Consider the following 21,594-nt stretch of genomic DNA (forward strand, 5'->3'; position numbering starts at 1 on the left):
GACAATAACAACAATCAAGTAACAATAAATAAAATAGTTTTTGATAGGATAAATAAGATAACAGCCGTTTCAAATAAAATTTTGAAAGCCGTTCAATCTAGGGAATACATACAGCACAATGTTGCTATAGAATTAAAATACAAACTTAGAGTTATAAAGGAAGAAATTATCAATATAGATTATGCATTTCATTGGGCTATAGCCGGAATTGTAAATTCATATATTTTATCTAACGAAGAATTAGAATCTGTAATTTTAAGGAATAATCTTACATTAAATCAGCGTTCTCATTTACTACTCCGTACCAGCAAAATTTCTAAAATTATTGCTATGCTATCGCTACCGCTCTCACTTTGTCGGGAGCCACAGCGTAGCTTTAGCATAACAATGTAAAGTATGTGCTCTACTCTGCTCCGAGTTTTGTTAGGTAAAAAACTATAGCTGGAGCGGGAGCAAAAAATTAAGTTCTGCGCTATGCTCTGGCGTAGCGGTAGCAAAAAATTGGGAGCCGTAGCACAGCAGAGCAAATGAAAATTTTCATGTGCTACAGCTCCCGCATGTGTTTGTTGTTTTTTTTTTCTTTGCTATTTTCTGGCATAATATTTGAATTAATTGAATAATTCAAACAAAACAATGTTATGCAAATCATTTTGGCACTTGTTGCGTCAAGTGCCTTTATAAATCTAAAATCAAATATTTTAAGAAATATATTAATAAAGTGAATTAGATAATAATTGAATAAATTATAATTTTTTTTTTATTATGTAAAATATTTACCAATTTTATATTACCAAAAACATCATCTATTCCAAATGTATTACAATACTCAATTACTATGAATTTTCGAAATTAATTTTAACTATGTACATATACTTTCCCCCTTTTTATATACATTAGGGTGTTTTTTTTAACTATTAATTTTTTTCAGTCCCGTCACGAAATTTCCTTGGAAATACCCCAAAAAAAATTCCCTGAAAATTTTAGCCCTACATATTAACATTAAGAACTGGACCGAGGCATGTAAAAATTTTCCATAGAAAATACACTACAATCTTGGTTTTTTATCTTTAAATTCCTACAGATCAGAGGTATTTTATGGCATCGCTTTGACTTTAGACGCTGTAGCTCTTGTCAGTTATACAAAAAAATGCGAATTTCGTGGAAAAATCAGGTTTAGATACCTCGCCTTTATCTTTTGGAATACACGTGGTTAATATTCATCTACTGATTATCAGTACCAGTTTTAATCCATTGCACTGCGTATTTGTAGTTCTATTCTACCATTCCCAATATTTAGTAATTTTATGATTTTTTAGGAAGAATCAGTTTGAAATTGTACGCATATACATACTTAATGTATATTGCAAAGAATCGAAAAGATTTCTGTATATCTAAAATTATAATAAACCTTTTTATCAACACTCCAATTAGTCGTTATATCCTTATGTTAGATATCGCGTTTGGTTTGTTATGAATGCATTTGCGTCCTTGACTAATAATCTAGCAAAGTATCCGCAGTGCCTTGACGATGAAAATTCCAATGCCATTTTTTTTTGTGATATTAAATATATCGGACGGGCTCGTCTTAAAAAAAAACTACCTGGTTAAGAAGCAAAATCAGTATAACCCATATACTAAGCATGTTTGGAAATGAAAATTTTTACTTATTTCTTTCTATTTTTGAATTACTAAAATTTTCAAATTATTCTTATATAAATTTCGAACAAATGCTTATGATTTGAAATATAATTTTTGTATTTATGAGCTGTATTGAAATTTAGTATAAAGAGATAAAATGTATCCTATGTCCTTACCGTGCTTCCAAACTACCTCCCCACCAATTTTAAGCCAAACCGGTTCAGCCGTTCTTGAGTTATAAACGACTTTCTTTTATATACCAACTTGTACCATACTTGTAAATGCCAGAAAATAGCAAAAAAGAAAAAAAAAACAACAAACACATTCGGGAGCTGTAGCACATGAAAATTTTCATTTGCTCTGCTGTGCTATCGCTCCCAATTTTTTCTACCGCTACGCCAGAGCATAGCGCAGAATTTAATTTTTTGCTCCCGCTCCAGCTATAGTTTTTTACCTAACAAAACTCGGAGCAGAGTAGAGCACATACTTTACATTGTTAAAGTGTAAACACAATGGCTACGATAGACTGCAGCGGCACGACAGTGAACTGAAAACGTCGTTGTTAATCTTACTACATGTACATTTTGAGAAGCAACAACAACACAATGGCCGGCATGTACACAAAACAACGCAGTTGTCCATTTTGCATGTACACAATTTCGTTGTGGCCATACTAATACCTTTCACTTCAATGCAATTTTAATATTTTGTTCAAAGTGAAATTTTGTATGCAAAAAATAAGTAAATAGGTAAATATTTTTGCTTTAAATTATCACTTGTTATTACAAATGATATAATAGAGCTATAATATAGCTATTTTATGCTTTTATTTGTAAAATAGCATCAAGTGTGTTAGAGCTGTGAATAATTTTACATTTTACATATTAGTGGCATCACCACTCTACCTCCTCTTTCTATCTTCCATTCTACTGTCAACTCTACTGTCGTTGGCAAAAATAGGAGCAAATTGAAGTTAGCGAGAACGACAACTGTCGGCCTGCAGTCGTGTAGTCGTGCAGCTGTCAAAATAACACTGCCCTTAAGAACGTGTGTATTTTAATATTTGACAGATGTAGTTTGCAGTCTGTCGTAGCCATTGTGTTTACACTTTTATACTAAGACTACGCTGTGGCTCCCGACAAATTGAGAGCGGTAGCAAGAGTAAAATGAAATGCTACGAGAGTAGCGTATGTAGTTCTTCAGACGCTGCATTAAATAATGTTGAAGAATCATTAGAACTACCAAATATAAAAATAGCTTCAAATAACACAATGTTATTTTACATAGTAAGCATACCATAAACAAATGAAGAAATTTGTGAATCAATTCTAATTAAACCAATAAAAAAGTAAAAAATATATTAATAAAATCCCTTTCGAGGACATTGTAACTTGTAATGATAATAAAATATTTGGCATTAAACTAAAATGTAAAGAAAACAACAACATTAGAATTTGTAATCATAGGAACATTATAGACATTAGTAATACTACCTGTGTCCCACAACTACTCAAGAGCGAACCAGCAGAATGCACATTAGTCAACAATCAGCACATCCCTTCAGTTGAAAACATCTCACCTGGAATAATTCTATTAAACCAGTACAAAGGTACAATTCAAATTGACAACCAAAAAATAACCCTTGAAGGATCATATGCAGTGCAATTCCACAATTCCACGGTTATAATCGACAACCAGAAATACTCTTTTAACGAGATACTAACCAACAAACCCCTGCCTGCTATACTGCAATCAAATATCCCCTCAAACAAGGAAGAAGAAATTTTAAGCTTAGAAATGTTGAAAGAACTTCACATTAATAAAACCAAGCGGTTGGACGCATTGAAAACAACCCACACAGCAGCCCTAGTAACAAATTTTTCGCTAACGATCACTAGCATTATCTTCATAGCAAGTTTGATTATCAAGTTAATCATGAAAATAAATTTCAAGGCAGAACCAGAGCTATCGAGCTACAATCCGAACGCCAATGAGGCCGATATTAAAAAAGTCGCAACACCCGAAATGCCTTATAGCATTGACAGACGGCAGCGTTAAACCAGATTAATTGCATTTTTCCGGATTAATTCAGGAGTTACCACAGCTAACTCCGTTGCTGAATCCAAAAATAACTCTCAAAATTTTAGGGAGTTTGTGAGATTTTCGTTGGCAACATTGTTAAAAATGGCCAATTTTCATCTATTGTGAATGAAATACAAGCAACCCTGACAGCTGTTTATCAAATTCTCAATATAATATCAATAAAACTTCTATGTTATGATGCAGTTTTAAAAATAATGTGTTTATACTTATGATTTTGTAATAAAAAATGGTTTGGTAAAAATTGGTCGGCTAACAACCGTAATGTTTATCTTCTATCAATTTTCATTGAAAATATTATAAAAAGGACAATGAGCTGTTTATGAGAGTTTCAAACTCGCATACCTGCCGTCAGTCACCTACAAATTTGGATCTGATTAAGTGCGCAGTTAATCCGGATTAACGGTGCCGTCTGTCAAGGCTATTACTTAACAGAACCCACAAGCACAGTTTTTTAATCCAAACAAACGAGGACGTTAATTTTTGGCGGCGGAAGAGTTAGCACCATCTAAGTTGAAACCAAAGCTAACACCAACACTATTGCGCTAAGTCAACAATTACAAAGAACTGGGAAATAGCCCAGACGCGCGCTCAGCAAAATTGTCAATATCAGCAGCGCAATATCCGGCATGCGCCGATCAAAATTCTGGATCGACCTTAAAAAGGAATAAGCAAAATAAAACACTTGCAACAACATTCGGCATGCGCCGACCAATACCAATTGCTGACACAGGTAGAAATAGGGTATATTTAAAAGAGAATAAGTAGAATTAAGTTTTTAGTATTAATGTTTTGGTGATTCAATAAAGGTCTTGCAACCAACGAAAAAATCTTTTTTTTTAGACTTGTACAATACAAGTCGATAACTTGTATGCATTATTTGTTTGGGAATGTCATGCGCACATATTTACAAGTGTACTCATATTTGTATGTTGGTTGGTAGACATTATTTGTTCGGCAATGTCGTACACATATGCATGTACATACATATAGAGCAGTGCGCGCACACTTTTTACTGATAAATGATATTACGATTTGAATTTGAATTGTACTTACATACATATGTATGTGCATATGTAATTATGCGCTGATATGTAGATGCGTATGAAAATTAAATGACATATTATTGTAATATGTATATTAAGTTTTTATGATATTATGATAGTATCTCATATACACATACATACATACATACATATGTATATTATATTTACAAACATATTCATATACATATGCATAAGAAATATTTTAATAAATAACTCTTAATTGCACATTAACTACAAATATTGTTTTGAAAATAGCATAATTTAATTAGAATGATATGAATTATGCATATATTCATAGAAATACGCAAAATGATAATCACATCAATTAACATGATGGCATGTGAGCATATAAAAATAGAGGCAAAAGGCCAACATACGTTTGTAATAGCAATGCATGTTTCTGAGCATAATTTTCATTAAATGCGCAGCTCTGTTCACGCGCCACTGTTAAGATTTCTCCTTCTTATCTAGCTGTGGTGAAATGCACTCATCACATTTTGTTAGCTTTTGACAGTTCACACGCTTGTCCGTTTTTGGACCTTCTCTATAAATATACGTTCTCTGGGCGATCGTTTGTTCGTTTCTTTCGGCACAGCTTGGCTTTTCTACCAACAACACAATGTTGCCTTGCTTATGCTGTTGTTGTTTTTGTAGAACAATGTTTCAATTTTTGGTGACATATTCAATTAAAAATAAATTCTATTGGGATTCGAACCTACGTGCTCGTCGTAACTTTTCAAGCGCTTACTACCAACACCACCATTGACACTTGTATTGCGTTGTCCTAATTATGGTTTGGTTATGCATGAAAGAAATATACAATGGATCGCCGATTGTTACCTCTTTCCTTGCTGCTGCTGCGCATATGTATGTTTGTGTGCTTGTGCATTATTGAAGTTATGCTTCTTTTTCTTTCGCTTGTCTTTCATTTCTGCGAATTCTCAACTATTTTGCGTATATTTTGGTTGAAATACTCTGAGTTGGCCGTTGGAAAATTAAGGCTATACTTTACAGGATCATTTCTGTAGTTAGTCTTCATTTAAATTTTTTGGAAATCGACCCGCGATGACGAGGTATTCATTTATCTGACAGCGTGAGGTTTATGAACTTCATTTCTAATATTGTGTTGTGGCATATTAAAAATGATGTTTCTTCGAAAATCGCTCGCTTACAACGGATAAAACGACTTCTGAGTGGTGATTTTAATGAATACATTCCAAGGTTTTACGCAAAAATAATGCGGTCAATAAGTACAGTACGCTTATGTATGCTTGCGCATTATTTTACTTTCGTTTGTCTTTCATTTTTGCGAATTCTCAACTATTTTATGTGATTTTATTTCTTTCGTCTCGCTTTATATTTGTGCGAATTATTTGAATTTCCGAACGCGCACATGCGTATACATACATTCATATGAGCATGTGCAGATACACAAGATAGAATAGAAAGATGTATGCCTTTTAACATCGTATACTATACTAATAAATATTTTTCGTACTAATAGAAATTAAATTTATCACAGCAATATTATGTATATGTATATTAGGTATGTTCAAATATATTGAATAGGCTTATCTTCGCCAATACTGAGGCAATACAATACATATGTACATAAATAAACCCATAAATATACATGCATATATATGCAGCACATATACATATGTACATACATACATGAGGCACGTATGCATTTAAATGTAATACGCATGTACTCAAGATATGTTATATAAACATATTTACTTAGGTTTGGGCAATTGATTACAAATGCACTTGTGCACTTGAAAACAGCCCAAACCATACAACATAAATTGTATGACCACACACGCACACATGTATGGCATTGTATGGTTGAAAACAACCCCATGTGGTGTGCTGTAACATACATACACATACATATATTTAATTAGATAAGATAGTTTTAAAAATATGTATATAAGCAAAGAAAAATACCAAATAAAAAAAGAATGAAATATTTCTCACTCAATGAAGGTCATTTTATTTCCCCCCACCAGTGGTAAGGAATAAATAATCTTTTTAGAGTTAGAAAGTTTGATCTTACAAATCAAACAGTTTGATGTTATAACTCAAACATTTTTGGTCCTTCGAGCCGGATGAAGAGCTCGGCCAAAATCAAAAGGTCCTGTATTTAAAAAACAGGCAACATACAAAAAAGCCCTGTTTAAAATACAGGCAGCATAAAAAAATAATTGTAAGACGGGTGTATATTCCCGCATATTTGAACCTTTATTTACATTTTTTGGTCCTATCGAGCCTAAAACAAAAAAAAAAAGAGCTCAGCCAAATTTAAAAAAGCCCTGTTATTATATATGCGGGTGTATATTCCCGCATATTGACAAAATAAAAATAATAATTGTAAGACGGGTGTATATTCCCGCATATTGATTAAATAAAAATATATGTAAGACGGGTGTATATTCCCGCGTTAAAACCGATCGCATAAGCCGTCTTAGCAGAGACTAAACGCAGTGATCTAACTGCTATCCAAGAAATATTCAGTCGAGGCACAGCAAGGTCAACTAGGCGACCAAATCAAATACCTCCAACGATTTCTTTGGAGAAAAACAAGCAGCAACAAGACAAATAAATACAAGTCACAAACATTTCATTTGGATCTTGGAATCTTCATATTCAAGAGGAAAATTCAACTCCTCAGAGAAGTAATGGAAGATCTCCACCAAATCACTGCAGTAAAAAGTGATCATATTAAACATTTGAAAATTGTGTTTCTTCAAATGCACAATTTTCACACAAATTATTTTTCAAAAATTTTTTCTGAAGTTGAAAATTTATATTTTGAAATAACAGATTACAAAAAGGAGAGCCCGAAATTAGTTATATTTCTCTTCAGCGTGATGTCCTGTTTGAAGATTTTGCAATAGAAGAAGAACCTGAAATTTTGTATCGTTTTGACTCGGATTTAAAATGTACAAAAGTTCCAATCTTTTATCTATCTTGTATAAATCTGTCTTCTGCTGAGGAAGAAACAGCAGAAGTAATAGAGGAAGACAATAACATATATGAAGTTGAAGTTGAAGAAGAATCACTTGAAGAACTTCATAAAGCTTCAAAAACTGAGGAAAAACCAACTAAATTGGTAACTTGTCATCTATCTCTTCCGGCAGGCTCACATTTTGGAAAAATGTGGGAAAGTGAAGTCCAGGTTAAATCGTTTGAAGACGAAACTGAAGTAGCTGATCATATTTTGGAAGATGATGCTAAAACACAGAAGGAAGATTTTACTACTTCACTAAAATACATAAAAGAAAAATGCACCGATGTAGAAGGTGATAATAGGCAGGAATTCAGCGCAAAAGAGTACAAAAACGGTTGCAGCTTTGAAGGACATAAGAACATCCAAGGGTGGATCCAGCAGCAGTAAGGATGAACGCCAATGCAGAAAGCCCGATGACGATAAATCAAAGAGAAAAGATGAGAAATCCGGCTCGAAGGACCAAAAATGTAAATAAAGGTTCTAATATGCGGGAATATACACCCGTCTTACAATTATTTTTTTATGTTGCCTGTATTTTAAACAGGGCTTTTTTGTATGTTGCCTGTTTTTTAAATACAGGACTTTTTGATTATGGCCGAGCTCTTCATCCGGCTCGAAGGACCAAAAATGTTTGAGTTATAACATCAAACTGTTTGATTTGTAAGATCAAACTTTTTAACTCAAAAAAGATTATTTATTCCTTACCACTGGTGGGGGGAAATAAAATGACCTTCATTGAGTGAGAAATATTTCATTCTGATTTTATTTGGTATTTTTCTTTGCTTATATACATATTTTTAAAACTATCTTATCTAATTAAATATATGTATGTGTATGTATGTTACAGCACACCACATGGGGTTGTTTTCAACCATACAATGCCATACATGTGTGCGTGTGTGGTCATACAATTTATGTTGTATGGTTTGGGCTGTTTTCAAGTGCACAAGTGCATTTGTAATCAATTGCCCAAACCTAAGTAAATATGTTTATATAACATATCTTGAGTACATGCGTATTACATTTAAATGCATACGTGCCTCATGAATGTATGTACATATGTATATGTGCTGCATATATATGCATGTACATTTATGGGTTTATTTATGTACATATGTATTGTATTGCCTCGGCATTGGCGAAGATAAGCCTGTTCAATATATTTGAACATATTGCCGAGGGAAAGAAATGATTATTAGTGGACTGTATATGTTTCTATGATCTTAAGTATTACAAATTTCTTAACTTCTTTTATTTAAGAAAATAAACATGTTCAAATTTGAACAGGTATATTGCTGTGATAAATTTAATTTCTGTTAGTAAGAAAAATATTTATTAGTATAGTATTAGGATGTTAAAATGCAAAAATTAAAGACTAAGTCCGTCGAGATTCGAATCTGCGTTCACATTGTGACTTTTCATGTGCTTACCACCAACACCACCATTGACACTTTCGTTGCGTTGTCTTAAGTATGGTTTGGTTATGCATGTAAGAAATATACGATGGTTCAAATAATTTTGTTTAAGTATAGAAATATGCTTTTGTAGAACATTTGCTTTCGCGAAATATATGTAGGATTGTTTCGCATTTTGCTTCTACGCCGGTCAAATTTCTATACAAAAATCGACTGAAATGCATGAGAAAATAAAATGGACAACTAGGGCAAATAATTTTAAAAAAATTTATTGATAATTAAATATAAATGAAAATACATGTAAATTTACTTAAATTTATTTAAATTTATTAAGAAACTTATTTAAATTTATTGATAAACTGCAAAGAAAAATAAAATTCATTTTACTTTGGCCCAGTTTTGTGCGCAATACAACTGCAACGCCAATAATGAATACAAGAAATTGACTAAACACCATGATATAAGATATACAAATTATAATATGACAACCCAATTCGAAGAGTACAAAAGAGAGATGCTTACGCTGCATATTCCGCAACGAAGAGACAGAACTACTTTCCAAGTCAAAATTCCATCATTTAGACTTTGCTTTATAAAATGTGCATAATGAATTTAAATGTTCTAGTTTTCTTTCATACAAAATGATATGCATTTCTGAATATCACTAAGAAGTATAACTTCTTCCACGCGTAGGGACTCCACGCACCTTTTTTTTTGGAAAAACCATAGCTATTTAGCTATTGTGAATGAAAAAAGCGAAGAACTGCAGAGTACGTATAATATAGAGAAGGTTCAGAGAACGTATAATATAGAGAAGGTTCACCGCGTTGCAAAACTTACGATATTTCATTTTTTGGAGGGGTACTCTTTTCTATAAGCGGATTTCACCAATATTTAACAGGAGCGTCGAAAATAGCAGAATTGAGCATTTTCAGTGTTAAATGAGAAAAATTATGCTAATTTCAATGTACGCTTACAGATTCGCATATTTACAATGCGCAAACGGCTATGGATATCATTTATATACATATATTCTCCATATATTTGATAACAAAGCTCATTAGTATGTACATATGTATGTATGTGCAATTTGACCTATTTAATGATAAATTCCATTAAATCTGTTGAAATAACAACAGATTTTAAAAAACCGTACACATAAAGTTCACATATTCACATACATACATATGTATGTAATTTTGTGTTCATGTAAACAAATTTGAAAAAATCATTCGCATAATGTTTGTAAATTTGTCTACACACAACTTTATGTGTAAATATATACACTCATTGTTTCATTTATAAACTCCGTTGTCACGGACAACCAATGGCCGAACTTCACGTTTTGTCAAAAAGTCAATGTGTTGTTGGTACAAAATCCGAGCTGTACTGAAAAAAATCAAACGATTGTCACCGCTTCCCTTGCCGCTGTACAGCTTCGCCAACAAACCAGCGTAAATATGTATGTTTATGTGAGAGCTTGCATACATAACGACGCAGCTGCGTAAAAATATTTCAGAATTACAAAATATTTTTCACATTCCTTGACAAATACAGTCAATCCCGATTATGTGCCACAATCAAAGATACCGAATTTTTTGGTTTGTTAAAAATAAAAATGTAATATGGCACATAAGCGACTGCGGATACTTAAACGAGTCGTACTCAAAACATTAATTTCTATGCATTTCAAAAAACAAGCCGTGAGATGCAGCAAGATATAATATAGGCTGTTAAGAGTGAAGAGGGAGGGATTTGATTTTCATTTAAGCGGAGTACTATTTAGCCGGGATTGACTGTACACATGAATCAGAGGAATGTTAAATATTTTCTTTGAAACATTTCTTGAATTGAAAATCGACAAATAAACTATGTTGTCAATTTTATTTTAATATACTTTAATACTTATTTTTACGGGGTTGTCACTTTTTCCTTCTCATATATTTCAGAAGTATATTCAATTTATGATTTTTAGCTTTTGAAATCGTCGCGAAAAGACGCTTGTAGGCAGGGCATGCTCGGGGAGATGAAATGGCGTCTGCTTTTATGAATGAATCGAATATGCGTTTTGAAAGTACGTTTGCGTTCATGAATAAAAATTTTGTTGTTGTGTAATTTACTATAAAGTTTGACGTTGGCAATTTGGCTGCCATATTGATTTCTGATGCTTTTTCAAACGATTGTTGTTTTTGTAGAACAGTATTTGCAACTAGTAATAACCCCCGATAATCGGGGGACTCCGTTATTTAAAATGAAAAAAGTAAAAAAAAAAAATTATAAAAACTCAATTTATTCAAGTACTTCATGGAAAACTACATTCGTAGTGGTTTTATTTTGGTCGTAAGTCTTAACTTTGATATCTTGAGAAGATCGTACTCGACTCAATGCGACATACAGCTGGCCATGCGTAAAACAATCCTCCTTGAGGAAAACACCAACTCTTGCTAGAGTCTGCCCTTGAGATTTGTTTATTGTTATTGCGAATGCTTCAATTATTGGAAATTGGCGACGCTTTAAAATAAAAGGAAGTGTTGTTCCCTTCCCTTGTGATTCACAGGTTAAAATTTCGACCTCCAAACAATTACAATGTAGTGCTTTCACTATCAAGCGAGTCCCATTGACCAACCCTTCATATGTATTAAGATTGCGGATTAACATCACAACTGTTTCAACCTTAAGCCTTAACTCATGAACTACTTAACTACTCCACTGAAATTAAGGGAGTTTAGAAATTCTGTAGGGAATCTGACATGCTCTTGAGGATCTTCAGAAACGACAGTATCCACGCTATAATATACCCTTTCTTCACCGGGCAACATATTTACTATTTCGCTATTTATTATCGTACAGGGATAATTTTTTGGACACAAAATTGCCCGATCCTTCAAATGGTTTTGACTAATAACACCAGACTGAGGCTGAAATACCCAATCCACTAAATTTTCATTTAGCAAAATTATCTCTTCTGGTATATTGATTTTCGACTCTGGAGATAGCTCTCGACCTTCTGCAACACGCTAAAGAAAACTGTTTTATAAGGATTCTTTAGAACGCATATTCGTTGAGAGTTTGAGACACCTAAAAAATTTCCAAAGTGAGCACCGTTTCAAACAATTACCAACTATAGCGGCGCGTGAGCTATTGGGCACCACAGGAAGAACTTGCCTGAAATCACCACCTAATAAAATAACCTTTCCACCAAAAGGTATTTCATTTTGGTGAATATCACGTAATAATCGATCTAAGCAAAAGTAGCAAGCTAATTCGACGAGCATTGCGATTTTCTTCTCTGGCCCTCTGTTCCTCTTCGCGTTCAACCTGCGCCATATGCTTATACTCATTTGCCAAGGTGTTCATATTTGAAAGCATTTCGTGGATTTCTCTCAGCAAATACCTATCGCAGTTTGAATTATGTTGTGCCCTTATATCAGTTGCTTGATCCGTGTCAAGAAAAACAGCTGGGCGTAGGAGGATTCTGAAGGATGATCTGCATGCAATGGACCTACCCTATGATATATTGATCCATGTATTCGGAAGCAATATGGTCCGCGCCCTGTAGGCTCCGCAATTTTCGCTTCGAATGATGCAAAAGCAAACGAACTATTTAGCTGCCGAATATTCTCCAAATAGTGTCCCGGCCAAGACCTCAAATCATTTTCTAACACAGCTTTCAAAAACTCAGGTACACGTAATTCTTGAAGTTTAACTTTTCCGCCATGACAACATGTCGTAAAGCCATTTCTTACCTAGTAACAATTTCAACCAAATATTAAGACAATAAGTATGTATATACATACATATATTACGAATATAAAACAATGAAAAGTACAGATACCTTTTCACTTCCGAAATGTTTTCCTTTACAGTGTAAACATATATTAGTCAAACCCCCAAGTGAACTATACTCCGGAAGAACTACGGAGTTTAGGGCAGCTTTGAAATAACTTGCCATAGATCCTGCATGACTACGGCTCTAATAAAACAGGTCAATTCATATACATACATACATACATTAACAATTAAAAATTCCTTTTTATCTATAACATTCACCTCTTCTCTTCGACCTGTTAAACTCCTTTTTCGTCTAATTCGCCTTTGGTTTGGCATTTTATTTTTAATAATTAATCTGAATCTGAACTGAAATTCGATGTAGTATGTATGTATTCGCTGGTAATAGCCGCCTTGACTTTTGGAAGAAAACTGAACTGACTCAAAGCTTACCTAACGCAATAACACTTCTAATCAAAATAACGCCGACAACAATATTTCTGTTAGATTTTGCACTTGCGTCTTCGCCCATACATATGTATATATGTTTGTAAGTATGTATGTGTGAATATAAAACAAAGTAGAGTGCGCATGTCAAAGCGCAATGTTCCTTAGCTCGTACATACATATTCGTGCAACATAGAAGAGAGCGCATGTCAAATCGTAGATAGCACCTTAGCGCATGCATATGTATGTATGTACCAGTGCACATGCCAAAGCAAACATTTGTAATTTGTAATATTCGTGATTCTCTTATTGTCATAGATAACTTGATTAGAATCTCTTTTCTTGCTCTCTCGCTTTCAGCTGATCTGTTTTCTAAGCTGGCAACAAAACACAATCAGGGTGCCGTCAACCAGCAGTTAGTGAAAAAGGCGGGATGCCAGAAAAGCAGCGCTATAATTACTTGACGAAATTAGTGTGAAATGAAACTGTGCGAACATATTTTGGCAAAATAAATGTTTATGTAAATTAATTAATGATTTTGCATTTTAGCATTTACATATACATATACATATATGTATGTATGCATTTTCAAAGTGTTTAATTTAGTGTTTCGTGTAATTTATTAAATACCCAAGTTAATATTTTTCAGCAGTGGCATCATTGGCAAATGTTATAAAAAATGCGAGTTTTGACAGCTCTCTCTCGAACCAAAGAGCCTCGTATCAAGTTATCTATGCTTATTGTCATTTTGCTACCGAGCAGACAACATCGTTGTTGTTAGATTTCGCACTTGCGCCTTCGCGTATGTGGGTATGTGTGTAACGAAAGCAAATGACAGAAACATTTTTAATTATTCATTTTCTTACATATATGCTCTTTTCTGTAGAAGCGCTGCTTATATTAGCTTAATGTAAAAATTGAAGAACTTTAAACGCAAATATATCAAAAGTGGTTCAATGAATTTAAAATCTGTAAAATTTGTGCAAAGTTTCAGATCGCACACTTTAATTTGATGTATTATTTGTCTCTGTACGTTTTGTAGATCTCTGGAAATAAGCGCCTTGTCTTAGAATAATGTATAGATTTTTGCGGGTGACATATCCACATGTGAACGCGTGTAAGTATGTACATATGTATGTTGTGTATGCATGGTTGTGTGAATGCCATACGCACATATTTACATATGTACTCATATTGTAAGTATGTATGATGATTTTTGAGACTATTGTTGTTTTTCAGAAGAATGTTTGTATTTTTTGATTTACATGCGTACGCATACATACATACATATATTATTTGTGTAAGAATGTCATACATACATATGTGTGTACATAAGTATAGAGAAGCGCGCGCTTTTTATATTACTGATAAATGACAATATGTATCTTGATTTGAAATTGATTTGTACTTGCATACATACATACACATGTACATACATGCATACGAAATTATATAATATTATCAAAGATAAGAAATATTTAAAAAGTAGCTTTTATTTGCACATTAACTACAAATATTGCCATGAAAATATCATAATTTAATAATAATGTTAACAATTTTGCATGAATTCACAAAAATTCGCAAAATGATATTCATATCAATTGATATAATTGCATGTAAACGTATACAAATATAAGCAAAAGAGCAACATACATCTGTAATAGCAATGTACTATATTTCTGAGCATAATTTTCATTGAACGCTCAGTTCTGTTCACTCATTTCTGTTAAAATTTCTCCTTCTCAGCCAAAAGTGGTGAAATCCACTAATAGGATTTTGTTAGCTCTTGACAGTTCACACGCTGGTCCGCAATTGAACCTTCTCTATATTATACGTTCTCTGTGACAGTCCAACAAAATTATGTGGCTAAGTCTTCCATACAAAATAAGCTAATAGATTAATTTTCTGGTCAAATAACACACGCCTAATATGTGGAATTTGTTACGGCACACTAAAGCGGTGGCATCCGCAAAAGTTGATGTCAATACATTATTACCTGTCAAAAGATCGGCTGTGTAAATAATGTAAAGAGCTGGGCCTAAACCACTGCCCTGTGTTACGCCAGCTCTTATCTGTCGTTTCTCAAATATGAAATCTCCCACTTTTATAATTAATTGTCTATTTTTTGAATTAGATTTCAATGGTTGAAATCGATCAAGTAGGGTGAATTTAACACATTTGTTTGCTTTCCGAATGGCTTCAAATGGTGCAATGAATTCAAATGGCTTCAATGGAGCAATTCGAATGGTTTATTTCTAAATACGAATGTTTAAGAATAGGCATTTATAAAGAGTAACATTATTGATTATTACTTACTGTAGTATGTCCTTCCAATTTCCTGGCTTACCGATATGCAGTGACATATATGCACAAAGGCACTTGCATTTGCCGTGCAGATCAGCACAGCTAGGATAGAGGGAAAACATACTGCAGCTTACAAACAACAAGTATATAAGCCCAGATAACTAATTAAAGCCCGCTCCTACCTGCTAATGCTTATGCGAAGAAGATGAAATGACAAATATACAGATTACACAAACAAATAAGCAGAAGCTTTACAGTTGGAATAATGTACATAATATGAAGTTGGCGACTATTTAAAGCGAATTGAAAACTAAATATTCAGCTGTAAAATAAATAGAAATTGAATATTAACATATTTATATGGGGAAGGGTTGCCAACATCCCCACCCCCGTGATTCAACCTAATTCACCACCATCACATCATCAATGCCCAGAACGGCTAGTTTTGAGACTGCTCGTTGTTTAACTCCTTTCAAAAATGATCCCTCAATTGACGAGCGATGCGCCACTGATTGCGTATTATACAAGTATTTTCCAAGTCAGCACCTGCTATAGGAGTTTGGGAAGTGTTGTCTGCTTACAGAATGAAAGCGTTAAGAGTTAGAGGCTGTTCTTGATCGGCGCCACCTTTCGAAGTGTTAAAGGGGGAATTAAACACCCACTGTATGTTTTTCTGTGATAATTCTCTTTGAAAGCGACTGCAGTCGAATACTTCTGCGAATCGCTTTGCTTCTCGGTCAGCGCCAACGAAATTCTTTCCATTGTAGGACCTAAATCTTTCGGGCACACCACGTCTACACAAAATTATGTAAGCAGTAGAACTGATGAGTCAGTTCTAGGTGCACAGCTCTCACTGTATGGCACGTAAAGAGCGCAACCCATCTCTTCTCGGTGCTGCGTCGAACAGTCACAGTGACTGGGCCAAAGTAATCAAGGCCAGTGTAGCTAAACGGGCGTACGTAAGGAGTAAGTCTTTTCGTCGAAATCGATCCCATCCAAGGCGCTGACGGGGTGTTTTTATTCGAACGGCATATATTGCAACTGGCAATTATGTTGCGCAACACACTTCTTAGACGTGGCACCCAATAACTGCGGCGGATGTCACCAATAGTAACTTCTATGTTCTGGTAGCACATGGCGCTATAGTGATGTAACACTAATAGTTTTGTAAAAGCATGTTCAGGCGGAAGAATAATAGGACGTCGTGTACTGATTGGAAGCCAGCTGGCAGTGTCGATGCGTCCCTGTACTCGAAGAACACCTTCTTCGTCTATATATGGTGAGACTTGTAACAGTGTACTGTCATGGGCAATGACGTGACCATTTTCAATGGACTGGAACTCTGTTTCATACACTTCGCGTTGTACAATGTGGCATAAAAGATGCTTAGCATTCTCTACCTTTTGGGCAGTTAAGCCATAAAATTGATTTGGCTGTGTACGCCGAAGGCAATGGTCGAAAAGCGTAAGATCCAGGCAACGGTTCTTACCAACTTTTGAAAGGAAGAATCTACTAGAATCTATAAAGTTACAACTCACGATGAATAAAGCGAATTTAGACCGAAGCTCTTTATCAGATTCATCATTTCCAGAAACTGTTACGTCTTCAGAAGGCCAAGCTTGCTCGTCCTGGCGTAAGAACGGGGGATTTCGTGACCATCGTGCTGTTGTATTAAAATTGGTGCAATCGTTTGCTCGCGTAGCTTCATTAGCTACATTGTGCTTAGTGGGTATCCATCTCCAATTTCATATGCTTGTTGAAGCCAATATCTCGGCTTTCTTGTGCTGTATGAAAGTCTTGTAACGACGATGTTCACTCTATATCAATTTGATAAGCGTTTTGGAGCCACTCCACAGGATACAATCTTCGATTTTGAGAGAATGTTCGTTGCAACATAAAATTTACCATTTAAAGATTGAGATGAAATATAGGCAACGGCGGCGAAGGCATCTTCACTAGCATCAACAAATACGTGGTGTTGAAGTATTTGAGGCGTACCATTTCTGAAATAGTAACAAGGTATGGCATATTCTACCATCTCGGGTAGTTGCTTACGCCACTTCGCCCATACAGCATTTACGTCGTTTGGCAAAGGGTCGTGTTTCTAAGGCTCACTTATAAGTAACTTGGTCCCAATAACTAAATTGCTCAGAAACACAGAAACACCAGAGGAACAAAAATTGACTTGAGTAAACTTAGAAGTTCTCTTTTAATAGGGCGTATGTCCTCATTTATCCCCTCTTTAGCAACGTTATGGAATTTTAGTTTGAAGCCGAATTAATCTGATGATGGCTGCCAAAATAAGCCAAGTACCCTCTCACCAACGAAACCTTTTTTCTTGCCAATCGATCATGTAACATCAGTAACACCAAGCGTAAAATTGCGAAACTCAAACCCAGTATCCATATGACTCGCTCGAACCTGTTCTGACACGGAAATTGCTTCCTCTTCTGAGCTGAAGCTATCATGGAAGTCATCGACATAATGGTGGTCCAATATTGCTTTTACTGCGCGGGCCGTCGTTCCGTGTTCATCTTGATGCTCCTGCGCGTTAACGTTTTTACATAATTTACAGCACATGGTGAACAAGCAGCACCAAACGTCAGCACGTCACCACCACTGCTGGAGGAAACGCTGTGAGCACCTGTCGTCTTCTCGTATTAGGAAACCAGTCGAGACCGTCGAAAACCATTCGTAGCTTTCCGGGTTTGTTGGGATTAGCAACGGCAAAAAGTGGCAAATATCAAGTTGTAGGTGTCCACTTAGCAGCCTTTGCTGGCCGCAGTTTTCGTGCTTATATTCCGCGGCAAAATATGCATCATGACTCATCCTTCGCTCCACACAGACTAATCGTTTCAACGGCATATTGTAGCTATCAGATAATTAACTTTGTCACTTTTCCAGATGAGACCCGTTTTAAAACGTCCGTCTACGCGGCATGTGGTAGACTTCAGGACATCTCTTGCACGGATCTCCTCAGTTCTCCTCACTCTCTATCGGAGCAGATCTAACACCGAAACTCTCAATTTCGAAAAAGTTAGATACCATATTGTGAAGTGTTTGATCAGCCTGACTATTCACGAATAAACACGCTACTGGAGACGGAAATGTAGATGATGTTGGGCCGAATATAACCCAACCCAACTCTGTGTTAGCAATGAATGGTGACCGGTAAAATACGGAAGAGGAGCTTACTTTCAGTGGAACTGCAGCTCAGAACTGCTGATCTTGCTTCCAGTGATGTCTGCTGGCTGTTGAGTGAACGACTTGGTGATGTAAGATTACGATTTGCATTTATTTTCGCAGCGGAGAAATTCGGAGTTGACCGTAATGACGAATTGGAAACATTCTTCGCGACTTCATGTAAGAGTTTATGATGCATTCTCTGGCAACGATCAGTTGAACATAACCTGCGTCGATGGCAATTTCTTGTAAAGTGGCCTAAATTGAGACCAGCAAAACACAAACGACGTCGTTTCGCATCTGCTTATTTTCTTGGCACTGAATTATCTACAAAGCGAGCACTTTCTGCTACCTTGTTTTGCTCCTGACAAATTGGACATCTCACTGATCGTTGTGGCTCAACTGTATGTGGACCCCTTATAGGGTACCCATTATATTAGCTAATTTTGATATCCTATCACTCAAATGTTTTACTGTTGCATGTGGCTGTATAAGAACTGCGAAGCTGGCCCATGTGACGACACGTTTGCTCAAAGCAATTTTGAGGCAAGTTCGTCGGATAATGTAGGATTTGATAAATGCAATTCAGCACCATGAGTAGATTGCAAAAATACACAAATATTACATAACTTTGTTGCAAACGGTATTATTTTCATAATGACATTTTCCGCAATAGGTGCGATTTCCTTCACCTGACACAGCTATGTGCGGATCAACAGCTCAGGGCGCCCAAATCTAAATTTTAATAAATTACCGACATTGTCCGGGTGGATTAGCAGTGACTTGACCGCTTCACGCGCGTATCCTTTCAGGCACTTTAATAAACGTTGATTATTCTCGTAATTTCTATATCCATAAATTGCAGTTGACTCTATGTAAGCCGTATAAAATATTGGCCAATTTTCCGGCTTTCCACAAAAATCGTACAATTCCTGCAATTTTCTCGGCAAACTCGAAAACTGTGTAGATGTAGCACTTGTGTTGACAAATGTAGGCATTGTCGTCGAATTAGAGTGGAAGGCGTATCAATCTCTAAAATCGTTGAACTGTACATGTGGTTTGCAGCAGCGGTACTTGCTGCAAATAACGGCGGCGTGTAACGAATATCGGTAGGCTGCGACAACGGTACTGTACAGTTGGCAATAGCTGGCTGCTGCGATTCTGGCAATTGTGTTGCTATCCTCGACGAAACTTCGGCGGCGACTAATTGTTGGATGTACCCACGTTAAGCGTTTCACCACGTGACCGGTGCTGAGAGGCTGATAAACAAATCTCAAGCAAGGCTATTCGTTTTTGTAGAGCCGCAATTTTCTTGACGCGCAATGGCAGCAGCTGATGATGATGGAGTGGTGGCTTCGGTGGCTGTAGGGGCGGCTGGTAAATCACTGGCTATATTGACGGTGGCTGATGCATTGCTACCCTGGCTGGGTTTTGATACTAATGACGTAGAAGCACCGCTGTCCATATTTGGTGAATTCACTGAAGCCTTTCAGCAAGGTGATCTACCCATCGAATGTTGAAATTTCACAAACCAAATAGCCAAACAATTTGAATGCGAAATAAAGGTATGTCATCGATCAAGTGGGGCGAATTTAACGCATTTGGTTTGCTTTTCGAATGACTTCAAATGAGCAATGAAACGGCTTCAATGGAACAATTCAAATGGTTTATTTCAAAATAACAGTGTTTAAGAATAGGCATTTATAAAGAGTTACATTATTGATTATTACTTACTGCAGTATGTCCTTCCACTTTCCTGGCTGATCGATATGCAGTGGCATATATGCACAAAGGCCGTACAGATCAGCACAGCTAGGATAGAGGGTAAACATACTGCAGCTTACAAACAACAAGTAGATAAGTCCAGATAACTAATTAGAGCTCGCGCCTACCTGCTAATGCTTATGCGAAGAAGGGAAAATGGCAAATATACAGATTGCACAAACAAGTGAGCAGAAGCTTTACAGTTGGAATAATGTACATAATATGACGTTCGCGACAATTTAAAGAGAAATGAAAATAAAATATCAACTGTAAAACAAATAGAAATTGAATATTAACATATTTATATATATGTATATATATGGGGAATGGTTGCCTACAATGTTTTATACAATTCTAAATGTACAAGTCAGGATGGAGGATGGAGCCATGTGTAGAAGTTCACGCAAGTGAGGAAAGTTCTCTGATCGCCATTCACTTGGGAGTGGCCAGAAACGATTATTTTACTCATGGCTCAAGCAGCTCACTATTTCCGGTCTTTGACCAAGTATCCTCTGGGTAGCCTAAGAACATCCGTTCGAAGGCGAAACATACCCTACATAGGGTTGCGCGCTGGGTTTGGGACCCGCCACGTAAAAAACTATTCCAATGAAAACCCCCTTTTGATGATGACCATGACAAACGAAATAAGGACTACAGACTAAGGAATAATATAAGGGCATGCACCTGGAATGTCCGGACCCTTATTTGGGAAGGTGCCGCTGCCCAGCTGGTTGATGTCCTCGCGAAAATAAAGGCTGACATCACCGCCGTCCAAGAAATGCGATGGACGGGACAAGGACAGAGACGAATAGGTCCTTGTGACATTTACTACAGTGGCCATGTAAAGGAGCGCAAGTTTGGTGTTGGATTCGTGGTGGGAGAGAGACTCCGCCGCCGAGTACTATCATTCACTCCG

At 35.8% G+C, this 21,594-nt stretch overlaps 1 protein-coding gene and 1 pseudogene across 4 annotated transcripts in view; one reads left to right on the plus strand and one right to left on the minus strand.

Annotated features, from left to right (window-relative positions):
- Nucleotides 1-21,594, minus strand: part of LOC126765199 (electroneutral sodium bicarbonate exchanger 1) — a 784,165-nt gene that overhangs the window by 472,217 nt on the left and 290,354 nt on the right. The window lies entirely within an intron of this gene.
- Nucleotides 5,782-5,982, plus strand: LOC126765639 (small nucleolar RNA U3; annotated as a pseudogene).

This window comes from Bactrocera neohumeralis, unplaced genomic scaffold (assembly GCF_024586455.1).
Source record: "Bactrocera neohumeralis isolate Rockhampton unplaced genomic scaffold, APGP_CSIRO_Bneo_wtdbg2-racon-allhic-juicebox.fasta_v2 cluster10, whole genome shotgun sequence".
In the NCBI taxonomy this organism is placed as follows: Eukaryota; Metazoa; Arthropoda; class Insecta; order Diptera; family Tephritidae; genus Bactrocera; species Bactrocera neohumeralis.